Raw genomic sequence first — 27,841 nt, forward strand, 5'->3', positions numbered from 1 at the left:
TGAAGCAGCTGTCTGTCTCCTTTTAAAGCTTTATCATAGAGGTTTGCAAGAATCAAAAGTAAGTATTTAACTCGGGAGATCTTGCACACTGGCTGAAGGCACCATCAGACAATCTATTGCAGGATGCCAGTTGCATGGTACTACTGTTTTACCTGATAGGTAATGATGAGTGAGTCTTGAACACAACCTTTGATGCTGTTTCTGAGTGACTTTGCATGCTGTTCCTCTGGACCACAGTGTCATGAGCATTTTGATATATATATATCTACCAATTAACTAGTTAACGATTAAATAAAAGGGAGGCCTGATTTGGACACTAAAACTTATTGAAGGCACCAATTTAACAGCTGGACCATTTTGGCATCCGTGGTTTTCCTAGTGTGAGTTTTCCCATTGATTTTCCTATCTAAATGTGAGATCCTGTCTCATTTATTCAAGTCTTACAGGCAGTAACCTATGGCAGCAAACTGTCAAAGAGGCAACAAACTATTCAGTATTGTTTGGCTAGTGACTGCAGGTGTGTAAGGCGTGAATGTTTGTCTAGATGGTAAAACCCCTAGAGCAGGCCCTGTGTGTATTTCATCATCTGCATTACAATATCACCACAGCATGTGCTGGCTTGCCAGGCAACCAAAGCCCAGAACCAATCATGGCCAGTTGAGTTTCTGAAGTAGTTTGCAAGCTGCATGTTACCATTCTCTGTACCCAGACTGACCAGCTTGGCTCCTTAAGGAATCTCATTGAGCTCGACAGTATAGCTAGCTTGAAGATGCTTCATTATAAGTAAGTCTGTCTCTCTCTCTCTCCCTCCCCCGACTACCTTACAAACCCTCAGCCTACCTTTGATCTCAAATCCTTGTACTCTAGCCAGAGTAGGGAGAACGCTGTTTCGTGAGACTTTGACAATACTTAAAGAGATTACTTCAATCTCTTAAACAAATTTCAGTCTAGTTTAAGATTAAGTACTGCCACTGAGATGTCCTCGTTCATTAAATCAGCATGATCTAACCGCACAGCTGTGGACTGGGGGCCAGAAGTCCTTAGTTTTATACTGACTCAGTTGTGTGCGATCTTGACCAAGTCACTCTAATGGCTCTCTGCCTCAGTTTACCTATCGGTCAGCCCCAATGTAAAAAACCTTTCAGATTTTCAGATGAAGGGTAATATAAGTGCAAAGTAGTGTTCAGGCTATGTACGATGTCATTTTCTTTTACAAATGTTGGCATGCTTATTGCTTTCCATGCTTGTATTTAATATTTCAGATTCATTTAATGTCTGTATGAGATTGATTGATTTTAACATAGGACTTGGGATAGTATTAAAAAAAAGCCAACTTTGTCTTTGTTCATGGCTGGTTTCAACCTTATCTAGCTTAGTGATTTTTGACTTTGCTGCCCCTGGTACAGGGACTTGTGCATTTTAGCATACTCCAGGGTTCCATTCTGGATGCAGTCGTCAATGTGCAGCTGTTAAGTGATTTCCCTGCTATGCAGTTAGTACCCAGCTTTCTATTTGTATTGTATACGTTGGTATGGCTTTCTTTGTGTCTCTCTGATGTTTCAGAAATGATTAACCCTAGAAGTGACTGTGCTTTAGCCTCCGCTATATCACTCCAGGGTTCTTTAGAGCTATGAGAAAAGTGACACTTTTTCAGAGTTTGATGTGATTTTTTTTTTCATCATTCTGTGGTGGCCCAAGGTGTAGCCCAGAAATTTTGTTTTGGATGAAAAATCCCCCAAATGGTCAGTTTTTCATCAAAAATGTTCCAAATTCAAAATTCCTCCCTTCCTTTTTATTGTAACAGGAACTGACTTCCCTCAACGTTTTTAAGATTCTCCCATTTGAACAGAACCACGTTCAAGTCCAGATGGAAATTTCATGGGGGGTTTTGTGTGAAATTGGCCCATTTTTTAAAATTCAAAATAAAAGATGAGCACCACAATTAGTGAGGATTATGCCTCCCCCCGCACCTTTCAGTTAGTGCAATTTGTTTGCCTCAGTTCTCACTATCCCCGTTCTGGTACTTGGCTTGATTAGCATCCATCTGGTACCAATGTTAAGATTATGGTACTAAACCGAAGCTTTATAATAACATCAAAAAATGGTTAAGTATGCTTCTCTGTTCCTGCCATGCTATGTTCATTATTGCTTCATTTCTGAGACTGAAAGTACAGCTGGAGGGAGAGCGATTTAAACTGTATATGTGCTAGCTCCAGCTCCCTCTTCTCCCATAGCTGCCTGCTTCCAGCCCCTCGGAGTGCTGTATTTCTGTGAGCTAATTTAAAGAGAGAATCCTTTCTAATCCGATTCATTACTTCAATCCAAATCCGAGTATGCTTTATTTTGAATCACATATGAATATTTAGCTCTTTGGGGCAGGAACTTGGTCAACCTACATATCTGTAAAGCACTTAGCACATTCCTGGGATTATAGGAGTAAATAATACAAATAATTTAATATAACGAAGTTCTTAGGGACCCATTTCATTTTAAAAAATTTTTTTGCAAAATAGAGCCAAGTGCTAACACATGAAAGTCTCACTTTAAGGTATGAGGCAGAATGGTCTAGTGTTTAGGGAATTAGCTTAGGACTGGAGAAACATGGGTTCTAGTCCCTGCTCTGAGACATACTTTCTGTATAATCTTGGGCAAGTCAGTGTCTGTCTGTCCCTTAGTTCTCCATTTATAAAATGAGGATAAAAGCACTTTCTTACTTAACAGGGATATTGTAAGGGTAAATACATTAAAGACTCCGATGTGCTTAGATACTATGTGATGGGGGAGGGCATATAAGTACCACAGATAAATAGGTATGTTTCAAAGAACAAAGAATCAATGGCTATTTAGTAATTCATATCTGAATAATAATTTACAATCATGTGGTGTTTTCTAAAGCATCCTCTTAAAATGTGCCCCAAAATTGGAATACACAAAGCGTGTGTATGGGCCAGAACCACCACTTATTTCCATGGAGCTGGGCCAATTTATACCACCTGAAGATATGACCCAGCATTCAGTTTCTCATAGGGTGACCAGATGTCCCAATTTTATAGGGAGAGTCCCAATATTTGGGGCTTTGTTTTATATAGGCGCCTATTACCCCCCCACACCCCCATCCCAATTTTTCACACTTTCTGTCTGGTCCCCCTAGTTTCTCATTCTCCCTGTAAAAGAGTCCTGTGGCACCTTATAGACTAACAGATGTATTGGAGCATGAGCTTTCGTGGGTGAATACCCACTTCGTCGGATGCATGTCATTCTCCCTGGGCACTTACTAATTTATGTGAACATAAATACAAACATAAACAGATGCAGTTGCAGGATCTCAGAGTCCTGTTGAGGTTTCTCCTTTGAAAAATTGGCTCACTATATATAGGAATCATTTCACCCACTCAGCAGTGAGATGTAGCCCATCATGTGGGTAGAACAAGGCCAGTTTAACAGCTCACGGTAACACTATATAGCAGTTCAAGACAGAAAGCGAAGATGAATTTTTTTATCCAGTTGAAACCAAACAGATAAGAGAGTTTAAGACAAAAATCCTTAGAGAAAAGAACAAATTACCATATATACTCGTTCATTAGCCCGTTCTTTTATAAGCCGACCCCCCCAAGATGGATAAGTAAAAATAGCAAAAACTGTATGACCCTTTCATAAGCCGACCCTATATTTCAGGGGTTGGAAAACTTTGGCTCCCAGCCTGTCAGGGTAAGCCGCTGGCGGGTCGGGACATTTTGTTTACCTAGAGCACCTGAAGGCATGGAGTTCCTCAGCTCCCTGTGACCACAGTTCGCTGTTCCCAGCCAATGGGAGCTGCAGGGAAGTGGCACTTCCTGCAGCTCCCATTGGCTGGGAATGGCAAACCGCGGCCGCAGGGAGCTGAGGGGCTCCATGCCTGCAGATGCTCCAGGTAAACAAAATGACAATGTATTAGATATTCAATTCAGTGATTCCATAGAGCACTGATTGGCAACCTTTGGCACGCAGCTCGCCAGGGTAAGCACCCTGGCGGGCCAGGCCGGTTTGTTTACCAGCTGCATCCTCAGGTTCAGCCAATTGCAACTCCCACTGGGCGCGGTTCGCTGCTCCAGGCCAGTGGGGGCGGCAGGAAGCAGCACAGGCCGATGGATGTGCTGGCTGCTGCTTCCCGCAGCCCCTATTGACCTGGATCAGCGAACCACGGCCAATGGGAGCCACGATCAGCCAAACCTCCAGCCGCAGCAGGTAAACAAATCAGCCTGGCCCGCCAGGGTGCTTACCCTGGCGAGCTGCATGCCAAAGATTGCCAATCCTTGCCACAGAGTTTAAAATCATCAAGTTTTGGTGTAGACCTGTTTATAAGTCAACCCCTGCTCTTTGATTTTTACCAAAAATATTCGGCTTATGAACAAGTATATACGGAAAAGTAATTTAACGGAATAGTAATGCTCTAATACTATCTCTGCAAATCTAATGCCATTTCTGCAAAAGCAGAATACTTCAACGAGTGACATACTCTTTTGGGGCCCAGTACAACATGTATTAAGTCAATGGAAAGATTCCCTCAGCTTCAATGGCAGTTGGATCAATCCCTTGAGGTTTTTGGTATGTCAGTTGCTTTTATCATAACATTATTGTTTTCACAAAATATGCCACTGTAACTTGTCATGGTGATTAAGATAATTTGTTAATTTCCAGAATGATACAGTTTCTGAATATGTACAGCATTTTAGTTCTTAAAGGCAGAATGTTGAATGCATTGCTGTATTAGTGTCATATTCACTATGTTCTGCAATATATTAAACCATAATCAATTTGGCCAAAACATTTACAAGTCTGTAGAAAGAAAATGTCATGCGTGCTTAAAGTATAAGTGATGACATGCAGTGCAGGCCACTATAAAGATGAGCTATACAGGAACCCCAGTCCCTTTATCTGAAGGGTCAGTGACCTGCAGTCTGTTTTAAACTAATTGTGTTGCCATTTCACTAATGGCCAGTTCATTGTACTCCAATCTACTTGTTTATTACACACACCTGTTTGGAATGATCAGCTTCATTACACATGTCTCTGACATTCCAGTGCCATAATCCACATGGAATTAAGTAGGTTTCTATGAATATGGAATAGATTAGGCATATAATGTTCTTTTACAGGGGGCGGCTGATAAGCACTGAACTATCTCAGTCTATCATTCCGTGCAAGTCCTAGCAATGTCTCCCAGTTAAGCATTCCGTTAACTCTTTCACTTCTTCTTTCTTACAAGGCCACACATAATCCTAATCTTTTCATTTGGCTGAACTATTATCTCTCTCTGTTCCTGGTGGCCGAGCACTGAGATTTCATGGTACCACATTTTTCACTTGGTCCAAAATTGGGTTGGAAGAAGTCAGGGCAAAGGAGGCTTTCACTGAGCAGGCTGAAAGAAACTGTCTTGTCTAAAACTAAATCTTTATTTGTAGCTACTTTAAATTCAGTGTCCATTTAGAAGGTGGCTTGTTTTACTGAAAGCAGGAATAATGAAGATCCTGATTTTGCCATCTGTAAGCCTGTTGAGTAGTACTTTATTCCATGGGGGTGCCCAGTGGCACAGATCATGGCCCCAGCATGCATCTGCGCACAACCATAGGAGAATTAAACTTTCCCACGCACATGCCTCTGTGCAGCATCCCGAGACTCTGGGGCCAAGAGCAAAGGATAAGGAGACACTGCCCACCTCCTACTCCCCTCCACTGCATAAGAGGACAAAGAGGGCAAGAGGGCAAGGAGTAGACAGAGCCTTGGTTCCACCCAAAATGTGCCAGTCATCACCTTTCTGGTAAGGGACAATTGTACATTGCTACCCCACTGGAGCAAGGAGGGGAACAGGGGAGGAATTGTTCCGAGAAGCCCCATTCCTTCCCCGTGCTACTCCTGGGGCAAATTGTATATGGGGTACTTGTGGTGGAAGGTACTTTTCAGCAAGGGTCAGGATGGCAGATTCAGGCTAAGAATCCCTACCAGATCCCCCACTTCGCTAGGATCAAGCCCCAGAACCATTCCTTTCCCCATCATAGCATGGGTACTGGCTGGTCTCCCCTTTCCTTGGAACGACCCACTATTAACACAACTCATCGTCAACTTCTGGAAAGTGTTTCTTTGTTAAACCAAAAACTTCCTTCCTACCTCTGAGCCAAGTATTTCTGCATTAAACAGGGAAAACAGAAGACTGGCAACAACCACCCCTCTCCCCTGCCCCCGCTCCCCCCGAAGGGTTGAAACTCATTTACTCTTAAGCAGGATTAAAGCCATTTTATGGATCAGACATTTTTGCTGGCCTCCTCTATTAATCAATCAGGTGCACAAGCTTTCAAGTCAAAAGCAAGCCTCTTAGGCTACTTCCTGAGAAGTTTGGATTCCAGAAGCTGTTGATCTATTGATACAGATAAGCACCATAGGGAGAGATTAGAATCAGCGCAAACTCCCAGGAGAAGATTAAAGAAAAATAATAAGAATGATAAAATAGGCCTGGGAATGGAAATGGGCAATTTGAAATTAATTGAAATGCCAACTCCAACAATAGCTGTTTATATGTCTCCAAAAAGGCAATTTTGAGAAAGAGAGACCACAAAAAAAAGCATTGATGATTCAGCGAGGGGAGAACAGGGAAATAGGCAGGTATCATCCATCTCAAAGGAGACAAGCGAGAGTGGTAGAAATGGAAGAAGAAACATGAGGCCTTTTAAAAAAATTGTTCCCTAAAGTGTTTTAGAGCAAAACAATTGGCATGAGTAACTCTCCAGGACCTGAGCACTGCTACAGAACTGAAGCCAGTTGGAAAGCCCACAGGGTCAACATGTAGCAATTTTCCGTAGTTGGACAATCTAACCCTGTGCCCATTGATGTCAATGAGGATTTTAACATGATTATAAATAGGAGCTGGATTGGGCCCCAGTGATGAAATTCACCACTGTGAAGATGACCACAGCAAGGTCTATGGCCCACTTAAATCCCACTCAAGCTCTATTTTGAGGGCTTAAGCAACACACAGCCTCTGTGCTGGCCCTTGGCAAAGGGGTGAATTGCACCCTATAGGAGAATCCTGCCTCCTGCTGCATGGAACTCAGTGGTTTGGGCTCACAACGGCTCATACAATCCCTTTTTTGGCTTTGGTTCATGCATATCTCACATCTTAGGGTTTGTACCTCATTATGTATGTATGTAAATTGCAGTAGCACGTAGAGGCCCAATCATGAATCAGGGTCCCAATGTGCCAGGAGCTGAATGCACACAATGAAAAAACAGTCCCTGCCTCAAAGAGCGTCCAGTTGTGTGAGTTTCATTTTGAGTTTTAGCTTCAAATCCAGACTTAGACCAGGTGCTACCTATTGACTTCAGGCTGTATCGTATCATACTGGGTCTAAATTTGTCTCTCACAGCAAAATTCAACCAAAACAGCCATATTTTGCTTGGTTTCAGGGGAAAACTAGATTTGTGCAAAATTGTGGGGAAATTTTCACACAACTTTCCACAAGGTTCATTTTGTCTCATTTTGAGCCCCTAGGAATGCTGAGATTTTGCAAAAAACATTGTGAAAATTACATGTCAGAGAAATATTCAAAATCATCTGTTTCTCACATTTCTGTAGTGCAAAAGTTTACATTGAAAATATTTCATGTTGCAATGTTTTAGACTGAAAGGGTGAGTCCTGTCTGTCAACAGAGAATGTCACAAGAATTTTGCGGGCAACAGCACGAAGTGTGAACTTGTCATAATATGTGAAAATGATGAAGCAATTGAGGTGCAGAGAGGTCGGTGAATTGACTTGCACAAGTTGGCAGAACTGGGAATAGAACGCTGCTCTCCTGACTCCCTGGCCAATTCTCTATCTGCTAGGGTCTGATGCTGCCTCTTCAGAGAGAGTCCCAGTTTGGCCTTCACTCACATTTTACCATATGATCCCCAAGTATAGAATTCAGACTTCCAAAGGCAATGGCCTCCCCTCTCTGTGTCTCTCACATTTGCTCTTCCAGACCTTCTCGATAGCACCTGTTCAAGGGTGCCGAGCTGTCGTTAACTGCCGTTCACGGAGGAGAATGTCATAACACTTTCACAGCTCAAATTTCTTGCAAATCTTTCACATATTTCTAATGGACACAATGCAAAGCCACCAAGTTTTGCGTGGTTTCCACTCTCAAACATCAATCGACCCAGGCTCTGATTCTACTGGGACGTGGCCCAGGTTTGCCATGTTGTTGAATCTGGACCGATTTTCAGTTTGTAACTAAAGTTTTGCACAGCTCTGTGATCCTGTCGGCTGGTGGCAACACAATGTGCAGCCCCAGAAGGGATCTAAGCCAGGTCCCTTGCTCCCAGGCTGCCAGGAGCTGCAAAAAGGCTGTGTGGCCTTTTTCATGGTTGGCAAGGAGCTGCTTGTGTATCTTACTGTGGCCTACCTCAGGTGGAGGCAATGAGTAGCACTGATGGAGTCCAGAAGGAGTCATACTCGGCCACCCTCTACCTAAAGCAGGATCTCAGCAAGGTGGGGCTTTTGAAGGAAGAAGGGAGTGTAGATAAGGGGGAACGTGGCAATGAACTACATGGCTCACAAGGGAGAGGACTGAAAGAGAAGGGACCGTCAGTTATGGAGTCTTAATGTAGCTAGATCCATCCCCGTTGCTTCTATGCACACTGATTTTTGCATTTAAATAATGTGAATCCCTGTATAACAGCCAAATATCCGCAGTAGTATTAAGACCCCGGGACAGTTGTTCAGCTGGGGTAAATCCGCATAACACTATTGAAATCCGCAATGTTATGCCATCTAACCCTGCTGAAGATCTGGGTCACATGGTCTAGTGGAAAATCCTAGCAGAAGTGGTCAGCATGGTGAGGGGAGGGAAAGAAAGCAGCAGGCAGGTGGGAAAGGAGAGGAAGATGAGTTAGAGAAGAAGGAAACGGAGGGCCAAAGAGGAGGAAGAAGCACCATTTTTGACCAATCTCCGTAAGCACGATCAGTCCATAAAGATCAGCCTGGAGCATTTGGCCCAATAGAGGCACATTGTTTCCTCCTAGCATTTGTATTTTACTTTTACCTCTTGCCACAATGGAAATTCAAGTCCCACATTCAGTCAAAGCTGAGCATTTTGTCGCTTTTCCAGTCAACTGCCTGAGCCAGATGTTTAAAATTTATAACCCGTAGCTCTGTGAGTACCGGATATGTAAGTAAATGAAAAATCAACCTTTTGCACTATGTCCCAGAGAAGTTTTTTTTCCTTTGGCCTGCTGAAGCAGTTGGCTATCAGAATATGCAGCTTTCAAAAGTGATCTGCTACCGACAATGTTATAGCTGCAATATTCATTTTCCAATAGCTATCGGAGAGCGCTGTTCTGTCAAGCCAGTTTGCTATTGCAAAATTCTGTATTTGCAGAGTGGGTCTGTGGCTTGCTACCAAATAGGTTTGCCAACCTTTTGTTACCTCTTTTTTGATGTTGTGAAGAGAAAATCTTATTTAATCTGGAAGTTGAATAGCTGCAGAAGAATGGGAATGATCAGTCCAGCACATTAACTTTTCTCTGTACCTCTAAGAATCTTGTGTCATTCCTTGAAAACCCCTTTATTCCCTGGCACTACTATAATCACAACACTTCAAGTGAACAGGGAGCAGACAGCACTACCTTTGAAGCTTGTTAATGCCACACCTGAATTGATGGAAAAATCAGCATTGGGTGATGGAAAATGCTCTTCTACCCAGGGGCTCTGCAGTATTCTCAGTCATATAGGACTAAGGAGCAAACACTATTATTAGAGGCCGTGTGATCCAATGACCTGGGTTCTAGTCCTGGCTTTGCTACTGATCTGTTGCATGACCCTAGGCAAGTTATTTCACCTCTATCCCACCTCATCTGTGACTGACCCTGCCTTAACAGGAAAGAGGAGGTCTGTGCCCAGAAAGTCCACTCCATGTGGATCCTGGGGTATGATATTGGCCCATTACGTTCATGTGCACAGAGGAATAGCTTGACTTGCTGTTAAAGTAAAGCCACCTCGGGAGTAGAACGCAGCTGCTATTGTAACAGTGCCAAAGGAACCATGCCACAGGGGTCAAAGATGAGACATGTGAAATGCAATTAAAAGTAGAGGTGCAAGTTGACCGGGAGACTGGGGCTAACATGGAAAATATGGGACTTCTGGAAAATAGCATGGGATCACAAGTAGTTAGGACCCTAGTTATTTATATTCTATCTGCAAAATGGCATCTGCAGTAGCACCATGCCCTGTAGCACCTTGCTAAGGCAATGATTCAGCCAAGATTCAGCAGAGAGTACAGCTACCATGAGACCACTATTATTCCTGCAGCTTATATAGTTTCACTATGTTCTGAGGTTTCCCATTTAAAAAAAAACTGACCAGGCCCAAACTTTCATAGTTTGGAAAATCTGACAAGATTACAGTCAAAAGTGGTATTTAAAGGCCTAATCTAAAACCCATTGAAGTCAATGGAAGTCAATTCACTCCAGTGGGCATTAGATCAGACCCTGAACTGCTAAATTAAATGTCATCACACTTTACACATCTGTCAATTTCAGCTTTGCTTATTTGAATGTGAAGATGACACTATAGCTCTGACTTGAACAGCTGAATGATGACTATTTATGCAGCACCATACTGATGCATAGGTGTGAGCTGAATTCTGTTTATTGCACAGGACCTTGCCTTCTCATTAATACAAAAAGTAGCATTTACTTGCTTTACTATGTACATTTCTTCAAAGCAATGGCATTGGAGGATCTGGCTGGATTATGAAATCTATTTTTCAGGGAAGTAGGGAGCGCATCAAAGAAATGTCTTTATTATAAAATTTCTGATCTTCCCCCTTTAATCCAGAGGGTTATTTTAATGGCCTTTTAAAAGAGACTCAGTTATTCCCATGCTTGTTTAAACCCCAGCAGCTCTTAATGACTGCACTGGCACCTTCTAGTAAGGGCAGAACAATAGTTAGCTTCCGAGTTTAGCCAACAAGCCATTAATGACTAGCGGAGACATGTCTGCTTTAATGGAAGTTTTATGGGCATTTTCCCCTCTCTTAGGAGAAGTAAACAGAGCAAAGGTTTGAAATTTTCTTTTCTTTATCTCTCTGGCAAAAGATCATATTGTTCCCATGGACGTGCTCACGATAGTTTACAGCCACAGGCAGGTGTAAAGCTAAGGAGCCTTCATGAGGCAGAGCTTACAGCATTAGCTGGTTTTGCCACAGCTAACGACAGCGAAAGTACAGTAAGCCTCAGCTTAGACATATTTTATTATCCCAGATACTTCGGTACATGGATGCAAAGTGCTCTGAAAAGGCAGAATGTGAGGGTAAATACCAAACGGCTACACTAAGGGTTACGGGCCTGATTCTTCCTGCTTTAGGCTCTGCACTCAGTTTTTGTACCAGTGTAACTGTCAATTAGGAATGTGATTTCTTACCAATATAGTTATCCTGTATGACCTCTAGTGCAGACACAGTTCTACCATTATACTAGTGCCTTGTACAGCTTGCATAGCTTATTGCCTTTCCAGTATGGGAATAGCTATACCAATAATGTACATTGATATAGATATAGCTTTGTCCCCAGCAGGGGGTATACTGGTATAGTTAAAGTGATACACCCTTTCTAGCGTCGGCAACACCCTTGCACAGGGGTGAATTTCATCCAAATTGACTAAGAGCAGAGACAAGCCCTTTTGAAAGGAGCACTCAGGTGGCGTACAGGCCTCGTGCTATCTTTCTGCACAGGGGCTAATTTCATCCTTTGAATATTACCTTAAAAGCAATGGGGCTGCTCATGGCATATGGTACTGTTCACTCTATGCAGCACTGAAGTCCCACTCATGCCCTCTTTTGAGGCCTTCAGCGCTGCATAGGCCCTGTGTTGACCCTCCACACAGGGACAAATTTCACCCAAGGCGAGGAAGGTTGGGCTGGCATAATCAGGCTCTTGGTTAGCATGGGAGAGGTGTTCTGATATACCAAACGGGTTGTGCTTTCTTTTCCCGGTGATTTATTGTAAAATTATTCATAATCATTTTATTACATGAAGTACGTACCAGCAGCTGAATTGCCTTTACTCGGGAGTTGGGTGCGTTTTGTTGATGTGATTCTTTAGCCAAGTGTAATGCCATTAAATGATTGGATTTTACTGTATATATTGACATGGTGTCACAGACAATTTTCATTCCCCCCTATTATGCTTATAAATAAAAGCATCTGCCATAATTAGAAAATATGAACATGTTAAAACCTCCATTAATTTCCCCCTATTAATCTAAGAGCTGGGCAGATGTTTATTAATACCTTTTTACATTACATTCATCAACTGGTGCCTAGAGTAAAAAGGTTGAGCTGCGATACTGCACCTGAGTTAAACAAGAAAGGATCTGGCTGAATCCAGGTTTCTGTTTAATGCAAGGAGGAATTTTGGTTTTCAGTCTAAGTGCTCCTTAAAATGTTACCTCTCCTGGCCCAGCATGTGCAAAGATCTGCAGCTGGCCCTTCCTTTATGTGAAGGTCAAAATTCAACATGGACTTGCTATACCCATTGAAATCAATCCTGGTTTTAAATGTTAACAAGGTTAGAAGAAAGGGCATTTCCTTCCACATCGTGCCAGCCTTGAGGTCTGTTTTTAGAATCTTTCTCCAGAAATCAGCTTCAGATTTTGGGAACTTTTCTCAGTTTAATTAATAGAAATTAAAAAATAGCCACACAGTTGTAGTCCAAATGCTAAAATCTCCAAAGGATCTACAATAAAAAAGGGTAAAAATGAGTATTTTGGTCTGTCACTTCATGGTTCTATGGCAGAACCAAACCCAAGTGTTTCTGTTCTATTCTATATTGGTTCTTACACCACACTCATCCCCATAATATCTGAGTCCTTCCAGTAGTGCAGTGTTTCTCAAACTGGGGCCGATCGCGGCTCCCACTGGACACAGTTCACTTCTCCAGGCCAATGGGATCTTCTGGAAGTGGCGGCCAGTACGTCCCTTGGCCCGCGTCACTTCCAGCAGCCCCCATTGGCCTGGAGCGGTGAACAGCAGCCAGTGGGAGCCGCGATCAGCCGAACCTGCGGACGGGGCAGGTAAACAAACCGGCCCGGCCCGCCAGGGGCTTTCCCTACACAAGCGGCGGACCCAGTTTGAGAAACACTGTAGTAGTGCATTAAGTAATGTGACTTCACATCTCTTCCATATTGTTTGTTCTCTCATCCTCCCGCTCCGACCCCAGGGTAGAAGCATATGTAGTGGCGTGTCTTGGTTTGGTAGGGCTGTAGGTTTTCTGTGTGTTAGAGAAAGCAAGGTCAAAGAAATGTACTTTCACTTAGAGTGAAAGGTGGTGAGTGCCACTGAAAATCAGCTTGCGTGCTGCCTTTGGCACATGTGCCATAGGTTGCCTTCCCCGATGTAGACTAACACCTTTAAATACTTTGAGTTACTTATATTGTACCCTGCGAGGAGCCTTGGATACAACAGGACCTGCATAAATGATCTAAAAGATGCTAGCTATTGTCTTAACTAACTTTAAGAGGGCTTTTCAATCAGGTTAAGCTAACTCAATTGAATGAGCACAATTGCAGAAAAGAACCATTTGGCCTATCAAGACGGGGTCTGAAGAATAGCAACATTTCTAGTAAATCTGTCTTCTCCTTCTATTTGGTTTTTTTGGTGGGGAAAATGGTGATCTCTCCCAGGAGCAGCTTTGCAATGAAAGAACTGTAATGTGTGTGTATCCCGGTGGAAGTAACCTTCAAGGTCAGTGTTGAAAAACAGCATCACTTGGGTTTGATTTGAACGTTCCCTGTGTGATTACCAGAGCTCAAGGGAGTATTAGAGAGGCATGGGGAAGGGAGGAAGGTTGCATACAGAGAGCAGGAAGGTAAAAAATTAAGAGGAGACTGTTACACTTCCCTAAAATATACAGCAGGCAAAATTAACTCACTTTTCTCTGCATCCTAATGTCCATCTCCTCATTACTAAATTCATCGTAGAAGCTTTTTGTTGTTGGAGAAAAAGATGGATGAGCGCCTGCCGGGGGGAATACTGGGAGTGTGGAGTAAAAGATTAAAAAGGATGGACAGCATTTGTCAGATGAAGTTTCTCTGAACCAGTTCCAGTTGGAACTCGAGAGGAGGCCCAGGCTCTCACAGTATTGCATGTTCTGTGGCAGTAGATGTGAGTTTCTGCAGCTCTGAGTTGGTCGTAATTTCCCACATAACATTTGGCAGGTTTGGATGGTGAACTTTTCCCTTGATCCTGATCATTCCTGTCATTCCACAACTGTTGGATGGCAGCTGGCCTATGCGATGTTTCAGGACCCAGAAAGCAAACTATTCTGATTCCCCCCTACACACACACACACACACCCCTCTCACTCTCTGTTTCTCAGTCTGAAGGGCCATGGAATATTCAGAGCAGCAGACACATACACAAGACACATTGCTTCAAACGCTGTGTGAGTCAGTGGGAATAATGAGCACGATAAAACCCTGCAAACACATGAAGCCTTGGGCATCAGTGGTGCAATCCTGCAGCCTTAGAATAAAGCCATCAGAATACTGAGATGATCAAGTCCAATGAGAGGCCAGGTGGCTCTCCAACTTGGAAGTGCCCCATACAATAAGCAGTAAAGGGACATTTATCTGTGTGTCATTCCTTGACATTGGGTACTCATTGCCTATAGCAGATTAACTAGCTGCCTGCTTTGTGAGTTCCCCATAGTTCTCCAACATTCAGCACCCAAGAAGAAAGAGTGGCAAATGCAGGTGCCATTTGGTGCTGGCCAATAAATCATCACCACTTTCATAACCTTGTATATGTGGGAGGGATGGACAAAGCTTGTCCCATGTTTGGCCAGGGAAGGGTTAAAGTCCTATTCCAGACCAAGAAGTTAACAGGTGTCTTTCCTCAGCAGAGGCACTATAAATAATGATATATGGAGATATACCTATCTCATAGAGCTGGAAGTGACCCTGAAAGGTCATCAAGTTCAGCCTCCTGCCTTCACTAGCAGGACCAAGTACTGATTTTGCCCCAGCTCCCTAAGTGGCCCCCTCAACGATTAAACTCACAGCCCTGGGTTTAGCAGGCCAATGCTCAAACTACTGAACTAGCCCTCCCCCCGGAACTATTGCAGATCCTTGCAGCCAAGAGGAGTAAATAGCCTATTCACAAACCCTGGTGGGAGGGCAGATGAGGTGCGGAAGGACTGTAGCAAACTCCAGTATAAGGGCAGAAGGTCTATATGCACTTTCTAGCAAGAGGGCTATGGAAGCCTGAGGCTAAAGCATAGATGGGAGGGAATTTCCAGAGCAAATAATGGAATTTAACTGGTATATTTACAAACCAGGGGAGATTCTAACGTTAGTTGTGTGGAATGTGAGTCTCCTGCTTCTGGGGTGTCTGAGACAGAGGCGTGCACCTGATGAGGGACCCAGATAACTGCATCCTGTAACAGACCTGAACCAACCTCTAACATACACCCATCTGTTTCATATTATGCTTAGATCATTTGGTTGTAATGGCAGTCCTGGGGATGATTTTTAGGTAACCAATCACCACATATATGTCCACTGAACAGCTACTGATTCAGTAAAATATTTTGCCCCACTTTATACCAAGCCGCAAACAGATGGCAAACTTTTCCCTTCAGATTTGCCTCTCCTCAGATAGGAACAGAATTTACTTGTCCACACTAAACAGGGGCACAGTGTAGAATCTTGATGTATTTCCAAATACAGGCTGCACTACATGACCACACACTAGTGGGGAGCAGTGTGACCTAGTGGATAGAGCACTGAACTCGTACTCAGAAGACCTGGGTGCTAGTCCCAGCTTGGCCTCTGGCCTGCTGAGTGACTTTGGGCAAGTCATTTCCCTGGTCTGTGCCTCTGTTTCCCTATCTATAAAAGGGGGCGAATGACACTGACCTCCTTTGTAAAGCACTTTGCAAGCTCCTGATGAAAAGTTCTAGGTACGAACCAGATGTTATTACTGTATGACTATGATTGTTATGGTAGGGACAAATTCTGTGGTGCTGTGGAGCCTGTGCAGGTCTCTTGACGTTAGGGATAGTGCTGCGTATAAGGAATTTGGATGGGATTTAGAAGATCTGGGTTTGCCACAGACTTCCTGTGTAATAATGGACAATCATGCTAATCTTGCTATGCCTCAATTCCCCCTCTGTTACATGGGAACAATGAGGTGCTCAAATATTGTAAACAACTGAAGCAACATTAAGTTTAACCCATTATGATCAAAATTTTCACCACTGCGTGTTCCTGCTCCTCCAACCCACATCCCCAAACAGGCTGGTGTGGAAGTGGCTAGGCAGGATCATCAAGAACATGTCACAGATGCATTAACATGGTACAATTTTTCATAATTCTTCACTGAGCGGCTGTCATACGCATAGTCCCCTAGCCCTTGGTATCACTGGTTTGCAGCACTGTGTTGGCAAAGCCAATAACTCAAACTGCTTTCAATAGTACACTTGACTAAGACACGCTCACCATGCCACTGATATTGGGGAGTGTCTGGTATTGTGTATCCTGTCATTCCACTCAGTTCCTAGCAAGCACCTAAAGAGTTAATGGCTTTGTACTAGCGCAAGTGTTCTCCAAGTAGGATGACCAGTCGGGCCAGTCCCGATTTTGGGTTCTTTTTCTTACAAAGGCTCCTATTACTCCCCACCCCCAGTCCCGATTTTTCACATTTGCTGTCTGGTCACCCTATCTCCAAGCATGTCCTGTATGGCAACAAATTAAATGTCTATCTCTTTGGTGCTGCCTCATTGAGACAGGGCAGGGCTGAGGGAGAGGTTGTTTTATGTTTGCAGCTCTTACAAAACAGAATGAGCCATAAAGGGAAAAAGCTCAAACTACTACAGCGTTTGTGTGTCCTGGTCAGTCTCAGTGTATCAGGATTAATGCAGAGTGCATGCAACAAGCACATCGCCTCCACTTTTACTTGTAGGAACTACATCGCTCCCATTATCAGGAGTGATAAATGCAGGGGAGAGACAGGAAGGAAGAGCCAGGTCATTCAGTGATCATGTCCCATAGCTTCTTCTCACACTCAGTACAGCCAGGGAATTCTAGAGATGCACATTTATAGTGTGGCAGTTCCCAGCACACACCGGTCAGAGGCCGTGAGAGATCCAGCTGCCTCCTAATTGATGAGGTCTGTGGACTCAGGCCCCCCAACAAGTAACTCTTTTGAGTCTAAGGTCTGATCACTGGACGATATTGTGGTCAGGTGTAACTCTTTCACATCAGAGCTTTGCTCTTTGGATAATATTATTCACGCCCGGATCTTCTCCTTTCCTCGATGGAAAGGAAATTTCTGCTGGGCATTTTGCACTTGAACTTCACTACCTGGACATGTCTTCCATGAGCTACTGGAAAATAATCTGCTAAAAAAGGAATAGGTGTTACATGTCCAATCTGGCATCCAGAGCATCATGATGAGTTTCTACTGCAACCAGTTTTGCTGCCACAGGTTCCTTAAGGCATTCTTGCCCAGCCCTATTTAAAAGGGGCCCATTTCAGTGTGCCCTGAGGGAAGTGAAGCATGAAAGTCCTGGTATCACTGACAGAAGTTTTGCCTCCAGTTCCCCATCTGCTGTGCTGAATGTTAACTTCTAATATTGGCACTTTAGCTGAAATGATGAATCGGGGCTCCAAATCAAACAACATATTAGTCAGATCCTTGGTCAGTGCCAGACCTTGGGCTGAAAGGATTTGGCACAGACATTCTTGATTCAGGAGAGTGAAAAGACCGAATAAAATCACATTGTTACATTTTGCTGATCTAGGGGAAATGCAAGCATAGAACACTACTAAATAATGGGTCAGAAACAGAACCATTTAATCCTAGTCTTTGTCGGATTTGGGGGCTGGAATGAAATGGGACCTGGTTAGGAATCACCTCCGGAGTTTTGCAAAACCCAAGCCACCCCCAAATTTTGCCCATCTTCACGGGCTTCTGCAAACCTCCTTCTTGAAATTCATATCTAGAAACAGCCTAAAATAACGTAGAAGGCAAGAAAATAATCTGGAAAGAGGATTAATAGTGTAGTGCATGGCTTTAACTAGTGTCCATGCAACTCATGGTGGTTGGAAATGTCCATTTATCTCAGCTAAACGAAGGCTGAACCTTTCGATTCTAATCCAAGGAATCATGATTAGGGGAAAAAATCTACCTCCTTATATAAAAAAAATAAATAAACCACCACTGTCCAACAGTAATAGTACTGCAGCATCATTCTTACAAACTGTATGCTTGCTGTAATTAATAAAGATTACAGCCACAGGAGAAATTAAAGCCGCTGTGCCAGCTCCTAGCATTGTTGGCATTTCTGTATTGGGGTAGTTAGCCTGAAACTGTTGTGCTTTTTGGGGTTTTTTTTTGTTTGTTTGTTTGTTTTGCTGAATCTTTACATTTCTAAGAACCCTGCTAAAACAGCAAGTGTTTTGTTCTCATTGCTTCTGTCGCCTGGTATGGAAGGGAGATGCACATTGTGGTCTCTCAAGGAGACTTGACTTTTGTTCTTTCTTGTTATTGGCTTTTCTGAATCTGTGCTAACATTGGTTTTGGCCTAAAAGTCTGCTATGAAAACATAATGTATCCAAGTTTTGTCTCAGCAGCCGACAGGAAGCTCCATTTGGTAAATTATGAAAAAGTTTTTTCAGGGTACTATCATTTGACCCAAACATTCACATTCTCTGTAAAAAAAAAAAAAAACTGCAATAAATATATATGGAAAAAATATCTCTGGTGCCTTTCTAGGGCAGCTTTTTAAGCCATAAGACTGTGTTTTGGACATTGACCTAGCAGCTGGTGAATTTCAAATAGCAAAGTTCTGCATGTGGACAGGAGGTAGGATGGAATGAGAAGAGGCCACCCCTGAGAAGTGCTCTTCTGTGAAATGTGCTGTATTATAACCTGGAGGAAAGATGGTCTTGTGGTTCTAGCAGTGGACTGGGATTTAGGAGATTAAGGTTCAAGTTCTGCCTCTGCTACCAACTCCCTATGTGACCTTGGACATCTCACTTTGTCTTTCTGTGCCTCCATGCCCTATCTGTAAGGTGGGAGTAATAATACTTCCTTTTTATCTCTCTAGTCTATTTAGATTTTAAGTTCTCTGGAGCAGGGGCTCTCTCTTAGTAGGTGTACATACAGCCCCTAGTACAATGCTATAATTGGTTTGGTCTTGCAAGCATGGTTGGGACTGGGTTATGGGATCTTTACTCCAACCCTGGACTTTACAGGCAGTAGCACGAGTCTATAACATGTTCGTAACACACAGTGGCCCCATAAGCAAGACAAAACTGTGTTCTAATACAATGCCCCAACAAGGCTTTCACTGTAATTATTTTATTAAACTAGAACTACCAGAGGGAATGGTGGCTTTCTTCCAAAGTACTATCTGCACCTTTTATGCACACAATTTAACGAAGTGGAAAAAAAGGAAGCCAGAGGCAAGTTCAATCCTCTTGTGCCCTGATCCCACTGGCTGTTCATGAATGAATGATTACTCCAGATCAGGCCTATCCACTGTCTGCCAGCCAGGACTGTGTCTCTGTTGCAAGATAATATCATTAAAATCCACCCATTTCTTAGTTCCTATGGTGACAACTAATTTCCGCTCAAAAGTCCTTGTTGGATTCCAGAAGAGGGACTATTCATAGCTTGTATTTGCGTACATCCCTGCTGAATGCAGAATTGTATCATTCTGTGGCAGGGACAAAGAGGAGACTGATTGCTGATGGAATTGTGACAGCCATTGAGCACACAAAACAAGATGGCACTTGCATAGTTCCTTTCATCCAAGGATCTTAGAGCATCTTCCAAACATCAATTAATTGTTCCTCACCATAGCCCAGTGTGTTGAGAAAGTGCTACATGTTCAATTTTACAGATGAGGAAGCTGAACATAAGCATGGCATCACTGGGTCAAACCAATGGTCCATCTAGCCCAATATCCTGTCTTCTGACAGTGGCCAATGACAGGTGCTTCAGAGGAAATGAATAGAAGAGGGAATCATCGAGTTATCCATCCCCTTTCATCCATGCCCAGTTTCTGGTAATCAGAGACTAGAAACACCAGAGCATGAGGTTGCATCCCTAACCATCTTGTCTAATAGCCATTGAGGGATCTATCCTCCATGAATTTACCTAGTTCTTTTTTTTTCTTTATTTTTTTTTTAACCTTGTTATAGTTTTGGCCTTCACAACATCCCCAGGCAATGAGTTCCACAAGTTGACTGTGCATTATATGAAGAAGTACTTCCTTTTGTATGCTTTAAACCTGCTGCTTATTAATTTCAGGGGGTGACCTCTCATTCTTGTGTTATGTTTAGGAGTAAATAACAATTCCCTATTCGTTTTCTCCACACCAGTCATGGTTTTCTAGACCTCTGTCATATCCCCATTGTAGTTGTCTCTTTTCTAAGCTGAAAAGTCCAGTCTTGTTAATCTTTCCTCAAACAGAAGCTGTTCCATACCCTTAATCATATTTGTTTCCCTTCTTTGTACCTTTTCCAATTCTAATATATCTTTTTTGGAGATGGGATGACCAGAACTGCACGCAGTATTCAAGGTTTGGGTTTATCGTGGATTTATATAGTGGCATTGATATTTTCTGTCTTTTTATCTATTCCTTTCCTAATGCTTCCTAACATTCTATTAGCTTTTTTGACTGCAGCTGCACATTGAGCGGATGTTTTTCAAAGAATTATCCACAATGACTCTCAGATCTCTTTCTTGAGTGCTAACAGCTAATTTAGACTCCATCATTTTGTATGTATAGCTGGGATTATGTTTTCCAGTGTGCATTACTTTGCGTTTATCAACATTGAATTTCATCTGCCATTTTGTTACCCAGTCACCCCGTTTTGTGCGATCCCTTTGTAACTCGTAGCTGATGCAAAGAGAGGGTAAGTGACTTGCCTGAAGTCACACACCAAGCCAGTGGCAGAGCTAAGAATAAAGTCCAGGCTCCCTGTTCCCTGCTCTGATCATTCAGTAGATCACAGGTTTTATGGACCTCTGGCAGTTACTCAACAGAAAGATAAGTTGCCTGCAGTGATAATATGTCTTTAAACGAAACTTAAAGTAAGAACTCCCCCTGCTTACTAGGAAGGTGGTGCAGTCTGATCTATGACACCAAAGCTCTGGGTTCTATTCCCAATTCTGCCTCTGGGTAACATTGGCCAAGATACTTCAGCTTGTTGTGTCTGAATTTTCCCCATCTATATAATGGGAATACTGGTCTCCTTTGTAAATAGTTTTGAGATCACCTGATAAAATGTGCTATTGAAGAGCTATTTATTATTAGTCATGTCTAACTGTGTCCCCCCCAAAAAATCAACAGATATCTGGCACTATAGGTGTTTGTCAGCTATGTATTTTGAGCTCCTCATGCAATTTACTGACCAGCTAAAACTGAACTGCTGTATTTCTCTGAGCAGAAATGAAACCCAACGACAACAAAATTAAAAGACTAAAAAAAGGCAGGCCTGAGGCAACACAGAGTTGTATTTATTTTTTAATTCCATCTCCTATAGCATCCATGATGAATGGGGGTGACAAAAGGAACCTAACTGAATTAAAGTTTCAGTATGGCCAACTTAGACTGTAGCTCTTTCCATTCACGAACAGCACATCTGGGCTGTAATTGCCTGCTTGCTTATCTGCACGTCTCTTTTTAAAGCTAATTCAAATGCTGGACTCAGAAATAACTAATTCCACAGTGTTCAGTCCCCACTGTGCGGTAGTTTTAGCATCGCTTCTGCCTTTGCTTTGCTCCAGCTGCTGTCCTCTGTGGCACAGGGACTGAAACAGAGGAGATAAGATATGATTGGCCCCCTGAAGGAATTAGATGGGTGCAGTGGGAGAAGGAGCTGTTTCTGCCATGTCTGCCCCTGCTGTTTGCTCTTTTCCTTTGGGGGATGTTTTGCTGCTGTTTATCTCCTTCCTTCCACTGCTTCCCTGGTGTATCTCTGCTCCTCCTTTGTCATTTCCACTGGGGGGAGGGGCCCTCTTTTTTTTCCTATAAAATCCTCTCCCTCACACACATCACATCACAAATTCTCCTCCTGACTCCCACCCACAAACCCAGCCACCATCAGGTTTTTAATCTTAGTTTTCCCCGGGTGACACGTGCCGTCGGGTGACATTTCAAAGCCAGGTCTTGCTCAGTTAAAGCAAATGTCCATTCTACTTTCACAAGGCACATCCCTTAGAAATGCGGGAAGCTAAGAGCTATAGAAATACACAGGGCCAAAGCCTGCTCCGGCTGAAGTCAAGGGCAGAACTCTCGCCGACTTCATTAGGGGCCAGGATTTGCCGCACGTCCTTTTAACTTTATCCTGGGTCCCAAAGCAGCAGTGAGCTCTCCCCACAATTCTCTGACTTGGGTAAACAGCACTTCCCCTGGGTCCCCTGCTCCTTGGCTGGTATTGTCAAAACACCGTTGGCTTCCCCCCATGTTTCAGTCTATTTTAACCACTTAACCTAGTCCAAGGGTAATTATGCCATTGTTTCTACCTTCTCAATCAGAGCACAGGCTTTCCAGAGAGGCAGGATGGTCCAGTGGTTAGGTCCCTAGCCTAGGACTTGTCAGCAGTGTGTTCAAGTCCCTGCTCTGCCACAGGCTTCCTGTGTGATCATGGGCAAATCACATGGCCTCAGTTCCCCATTTGTGAAAGGGGGATAATAGTACTTGCTGCTCAGTTGTGAGGATAAATGCATGAAAGTTTGAGTGGCTCAGATACTTACAGTAAGGGGGGAGCAGAGAGAGATCTAACTGCACATTCCTGTGTATAGTAATGAGCTAACCATTTATACGGTCAAAAAGAATCTCCTTTTAGCATATCAGTTCAGAGTTACACAGTATAGACAGAAAAATCATGGAGCAGGTCCTCAAGGAATCAAGTCTGATGCACTTAGAGGAGAGGAAAGTGATCAAGAACAGTCAGCATGGATTCACCAAGGGCAAGTCATGCCTGACTAACCTAATTGCCTTCTATGATGAGATAACTGGCTCCGTGGATGAGCGGAAAGCAGTGGACATGTTATTCCTTGACTTTAGCAAAGCTTTTGATACAGTCTCCCACAGTATTCTTGCCAGCAAGTTAAAGAAGTATGGGCTGGATGAATGGACTATAAGGTGGATAGAAAGCTGGCTAGATCATCGGGTTCAACAGGTAGTGATCAATGGCTCCATGTCTAGTTGGCAGCCGATATCAAGCAGAGTGCCCCAAGGGTCGGTCCTGGGGCTGGTTTTGTTCAATATCTTCATTAATGATCTGGAGGATGGTGTGGACTGCACCCTCAGCAAGTTTGTGGGTGACACTTAGCTGGGAGGAGTGGTAGATATGCTGGAGGGATAGGATTCAGAGGGACCTAGACAAATTAGAGGATGAGGTTCAACAAGGACAAGTGCAGAGTCCTGCACTTAGGACGGAAGAATCCTATGCAGGGCCAGCTCCAGAGCCCAGCGGGGCAAGCACCCGCCTGGGGCGGCCCTTTCCCGGGGGGGCGGCAGGCTGGGCCGGCGGACCTGCCGCAGTCATGCCTGCGGGAGGTCCACCGGAGCCCCGGGAGCAGCGGACCTGCCGCAGGCATGACTGCGGAGGGGACGCTCGGCCCGCGGCTCCAGTGGACCTGCCGCAGGCATGACTGCGGACGGTTCGCTGGTCCCGCGGCTCAGCTGGACCTCCCGCAGGCATGCCTGCGGCAGCTCAACCGGAGCCGCCGGACCAGCGAACCACCCACAGCTGCGGGGAGGTCCAGCCGAGCCACGCGACCAGCGGACCTTCCGCAGTCATGCCCGCGGGAGGACCGCTGCTCCCGCGGCTCCGGGGCGCCTCCCGGGCATGACTGCTTGGGGCGGCCAAATTTGTAGAGCCGCCCCTGATCCTATGCATTGCTACAGACTAGGGACCGAGTGGCTAGGCAGCAGTTCTGCAGAAAAGGACCTAGGGGTTACAGTGGACGAGAAGCTGGATATGATTCGACAGTGTGCTCTTGTTGCCAAGAAGGCTAATGGCATTTTGGGCTGTATAAGTAGGGGCATTGCCAGCAGATCAAGGGACATGATCATTCCCCTCTATTCGGCATTGGTGTAGCCTCATCTGGAATACTGTGTCCAGTTTTGGGCCCCACACTACAAGAAGGATGTGAAAAAATTGGAAAGAGTCCAGCAGAGGGCAACAAAAATTATTAGGGGGCTGGAGCACATGACTTATGAGGAGAGACTGAGGGAACTGGGATTGTTTAGTCTGCAGAAGAGAAGAATGAGGGGGGATTTGATAGCTGCTTTCAGCTGCTGAAAGGGGGATCCAAAGAGGATGGGTCTAGACTGTTCTCAGTGGTACCAGATGACAGAACAAGGAGTAACGGTCTCAAGTTGCAGTGGGGGAGGTTTAGGTTGGCTATTAGGAAAACCTTTTTCACTAGGAGGGTGGTGAAGCGCTGGAATGGGTTACCTAGGGAGGTGGTGGAATCTCCTTCCTTAGAGGTTTTTAAGGTCAGGCTTGACAAAGCCCTGGCTGGGATGATTTAGTTGGGGATTGGTCCTGCTTTGAGCAGGGGGTTGAACTAGTTGACCTCCTGAGGTCCCTTCAAACCCTAATATTCTACAATTCTAAGAGCTCAGCTCCAACGTAGGCACCTAAATAAAGGCCAGATTTTCAACAGTGCGCAGCTCCCAGCAGCTCCCATTGTGACACTCATTAACCTATGTTCACAAGTAATCCACTCCCAAAGTGCACCCAACTCTTTTGAAAATCTGGTGCCTAAACAGAAGCTGAGTTCTTCTGAAATCTGGCCAATTATATGCCCAGGAAAGCAAGGCTAAGGAGGAGGAGAAGGGTTTTTTGGCATTGAGAAGTAGGATGAAGACTCCAGCTCAAGCTCTATGCTGGAAGCAAACGACCACCAGTCTATGTTCTGGTTTAAGATGGAAATGGAGGGCTAATGCCAGAGAGAAGCGCAGTTTTTATTTTTCCTGTCCTATGTTCCCTCCTTTCCATGCAGCTCCTGTTTACATGTGACAATGCTGCTTGTGCTGGTAAGATTCAAACGGGGACTGTGTGACTCAAACAGTTAGACATGAACTTCCACAATTGTTGCCTTCAACATCCTCCCTCCTTAATGTAGTGTCCTGAGATTCCAAACCTTAAACTTCTCCACTCAAGTCCCAGTGGGGATCTGTGTGCTATGAAGACAGTGGAAACTCATGTCTTCTGGCCTTTTGCTGCTGCCATTGCTGCTGCTGGACACGCCACACAAACCTGGACCATCTTACATATAGTCCCTGCCCTCCCCAGCACCCTGGGAGCATTTGAAATGATGAATATAGTGTTTGTCCAACATGTCATTTCTTACGTAAATGCAAATGCGTTTACAATTGACAGGGCACAGAAAGCTTTAAAATGTTTACTGAGTTTTGACAGGCAGAGGTGACAATTATCCCCGGCTGTTCCCCAGGGACAACAATCCCCGTTGACTGCAGTGCGTCAAGAGATGTGATTGCCACGTGCTGGGACTGCAAACTCATCATCATCAGATGATGAGGAGAATAATAAAGGCCAGATTTTGTTCATTCAGTCATCTCAAGGTGCCATACAAATGGCCCCCACAAGTACAGAGGGGGAATATTATCTCCATTCTACTGAGGAATAAACTGAGGCCTGGAGACATTCAATGACTGGCTAGAGGTCACTCAGCAAGTCAGTGGGTATGTCTATACCGTATTCACAGTGTGTGATGGCAGCTTGTGTAGACATAACCAAGCTAACTTGAATATAATTAGCTCAGGTATTGGAGTAGTGAAGCTGTGGCAGAATGTACTTCCGCATGGGCTAGCCACATGAGCAATTACGTAGGGTCCTGGGAAGGCTTGTACGAACCATACTGAAGCACTTGCTGCTGTGGCTTTACTGTTCCAGTACCTGAAATACCTCAGCCAAGTCAACTGGAGCTGCAGTCACATCCCATGATTACAGCACAGACATACCCAGATGGGAAGCCAAGGATCGAACCCAGGATTGCTCAGCTCCTAGTCACAGGTAGTAACCACTGCACAGTGGTAGTTGATTCAAGAACTCACTATCACTGATCTAAGAAGTAATAGTGACCAGTATAACTCAGTTCAGCATCCTCAGGCGAGGGATCATACTAAAAACTAGCAAGTGACACTAACATTCTGGGCCATGTCTGAGGGATATATACACAAATGAGGAAGCTGGTCCAAAAAGCCCTCAAGTTAAAAGTGAGGAATTTAAATTCTGTACACTCAGTACAGAGGCTTTTAAACAGAGTCACCGTTAAGCATGTTTCCCTCAACAAAAGAGGGAGCAGGAAGGCAAAAAGTTACAAAGCAGAGTTAAATGGCAAGACTCAAGAGATTATTCAGATGTCTCTTCTCCTCTCCCACCCCCTCCATCCGTCTTCCCCGCACAACATGGAAATCCAGCATTACAGAAGGAGCACAAACTCGATAGGTAAAAAGTGAGATGGGAACTGGGAGGTTAAGAGAACTTAGGTGTGGGGAAAGTGACATGTAGCCTATAGGTTGAGTGCAGGCCTGCAGCACAGAGGTATAAATGTGTCACCCTTTCTGCATAGGTCTGTTTTATTCTTGCAAACACTAGGAGAAATATTAATAATGAAATACTCTGAGGAAAAAAATCATAAGCAGTAACCTCAAGTCAAGACATTTTGCCTTTTTAAAAAACAAAATCCTCTTGTTTTCTGTAGCTAGCTAACTCCACTCTCACGATGGTGACCCCTCATGCCGTGTGAACCCCACATTTCAAATGGAGGGTGACTTTGACTCTGTGGAATTCCCCATTTGGGATTTGGGAACTACACCTTAGGAAGGTGCAGGAGGAGGGCAGAGAACAGGCAGAAGTCATAGGGCAGCAACATCCTCCATCAACCTTCTTAAGCTCTTCTCAGAGGCAGCATTAGCTTACCAAGAGCACCCATCTTTCTCCTCCACAATGCTGCCCGCCTCCCACACTTTAGAGGTGGCATTTACAGAGTCTAATGACTGACAGGAACGCTTGCTAGCATGGCACTTGTTGGTGCCACTGGTCATGGGACGTGCTAGAGAGGAAACCCCAGCTACTTCAACAAAAGGACAGATCAGACAGCTGAAAAATGTATAGGTATCTGTGAGGGGAATTCTGCATAGAAGTAAGCCATAAGATCTCCTACAAGCATATACCAATGGAGTTCTGTATACCATCATTTGCCACTTGCTTTAATCAGCATTCAGCATTGTGGCTCAAAAATTTGCAGATAACTAAGAGCTGTTTATGTAGGCCATTGTCTTGCACTGAGGTCTGTTGTTCCTATTCTGTACCATTTGGTTGTTCTACAGTAAATGCCAGCACTGAAGTAGAGTCTCGCCGTTTGATACTGCCTGCGCCTCTGCACGATTTAGTGTGGCTGCTACCGGGGCGTTAAATGTTCCCTAAGTGGTAGCTGTCTTCCACTAATGCAGATGCATTTCCTTTAGCTAGTTGCTTTATAGCTGTTCTTCTTAGATCACGCTGGCTTTACTTCTGTTCCTCTGCATCCCTGATTTGCAGTAGTATTTATTTTCGGTTATGGCCTCAAGTAGAACCAGCTCTGCAAATGTTGGCATTTGTGTAAAGACCTGCAGGAAGAGCAGGTATTTTGACTCATGTAACTTGGGGGGGATTTTCCAAGAAATACCATCTCCTGAAGCCTTTCTTCCTCTGTGAACACTCTCAGTGAACACTCCGCTGGTTTTATATGCTCACAGACTGGATATTTGTTCTTGCTGCTCTCGTATACAATGCAAT

At 44.1% G+C, this 27,841-nt stretch overlaps 1 protein-coding gene across 7 annotated transcripts in view; it reads left to right on the plus strand.

The window, feature by feature from the left end:
• LOC123377063 (calcium-activated potassium channel subunit beta-2) overlaps positions 1-27,841 on the plus strand; it is a 76,471-nt gene that overhangs the window by 8,086 nt on the left and 40,544 nt on the right. Inside the window, exon 3 of one of the 7 annotated variants that reach the window (XM_045029479.1) lies at positions 13,691-13,751. The exons of the other annotated variants lie outside the window; for them this stretch is intronic. The gene's annotated coding sequence lies outside the window, so the exon portion shown is untranslated. The remainder of the gene's footprint in view (positions 1-13,690; positions 13,752-27,841) is intronic. 7 annotated transcript variants of the gene reach the window in all.

Source organism: Mauremys mutica, chromosome 9, assembly GCF_020497125.1.
Source record: "Mauremys mutica isolate MM-2020 ecotype Southern chromosome 9, ASM2049712v1, whole genome shotgun sequence".
NCBI classification, from domain to species: Eukaryota; Metazoa; Chordata; order Testudines; family Geoemydidae; genus Mauremys; species Mauremys mutica.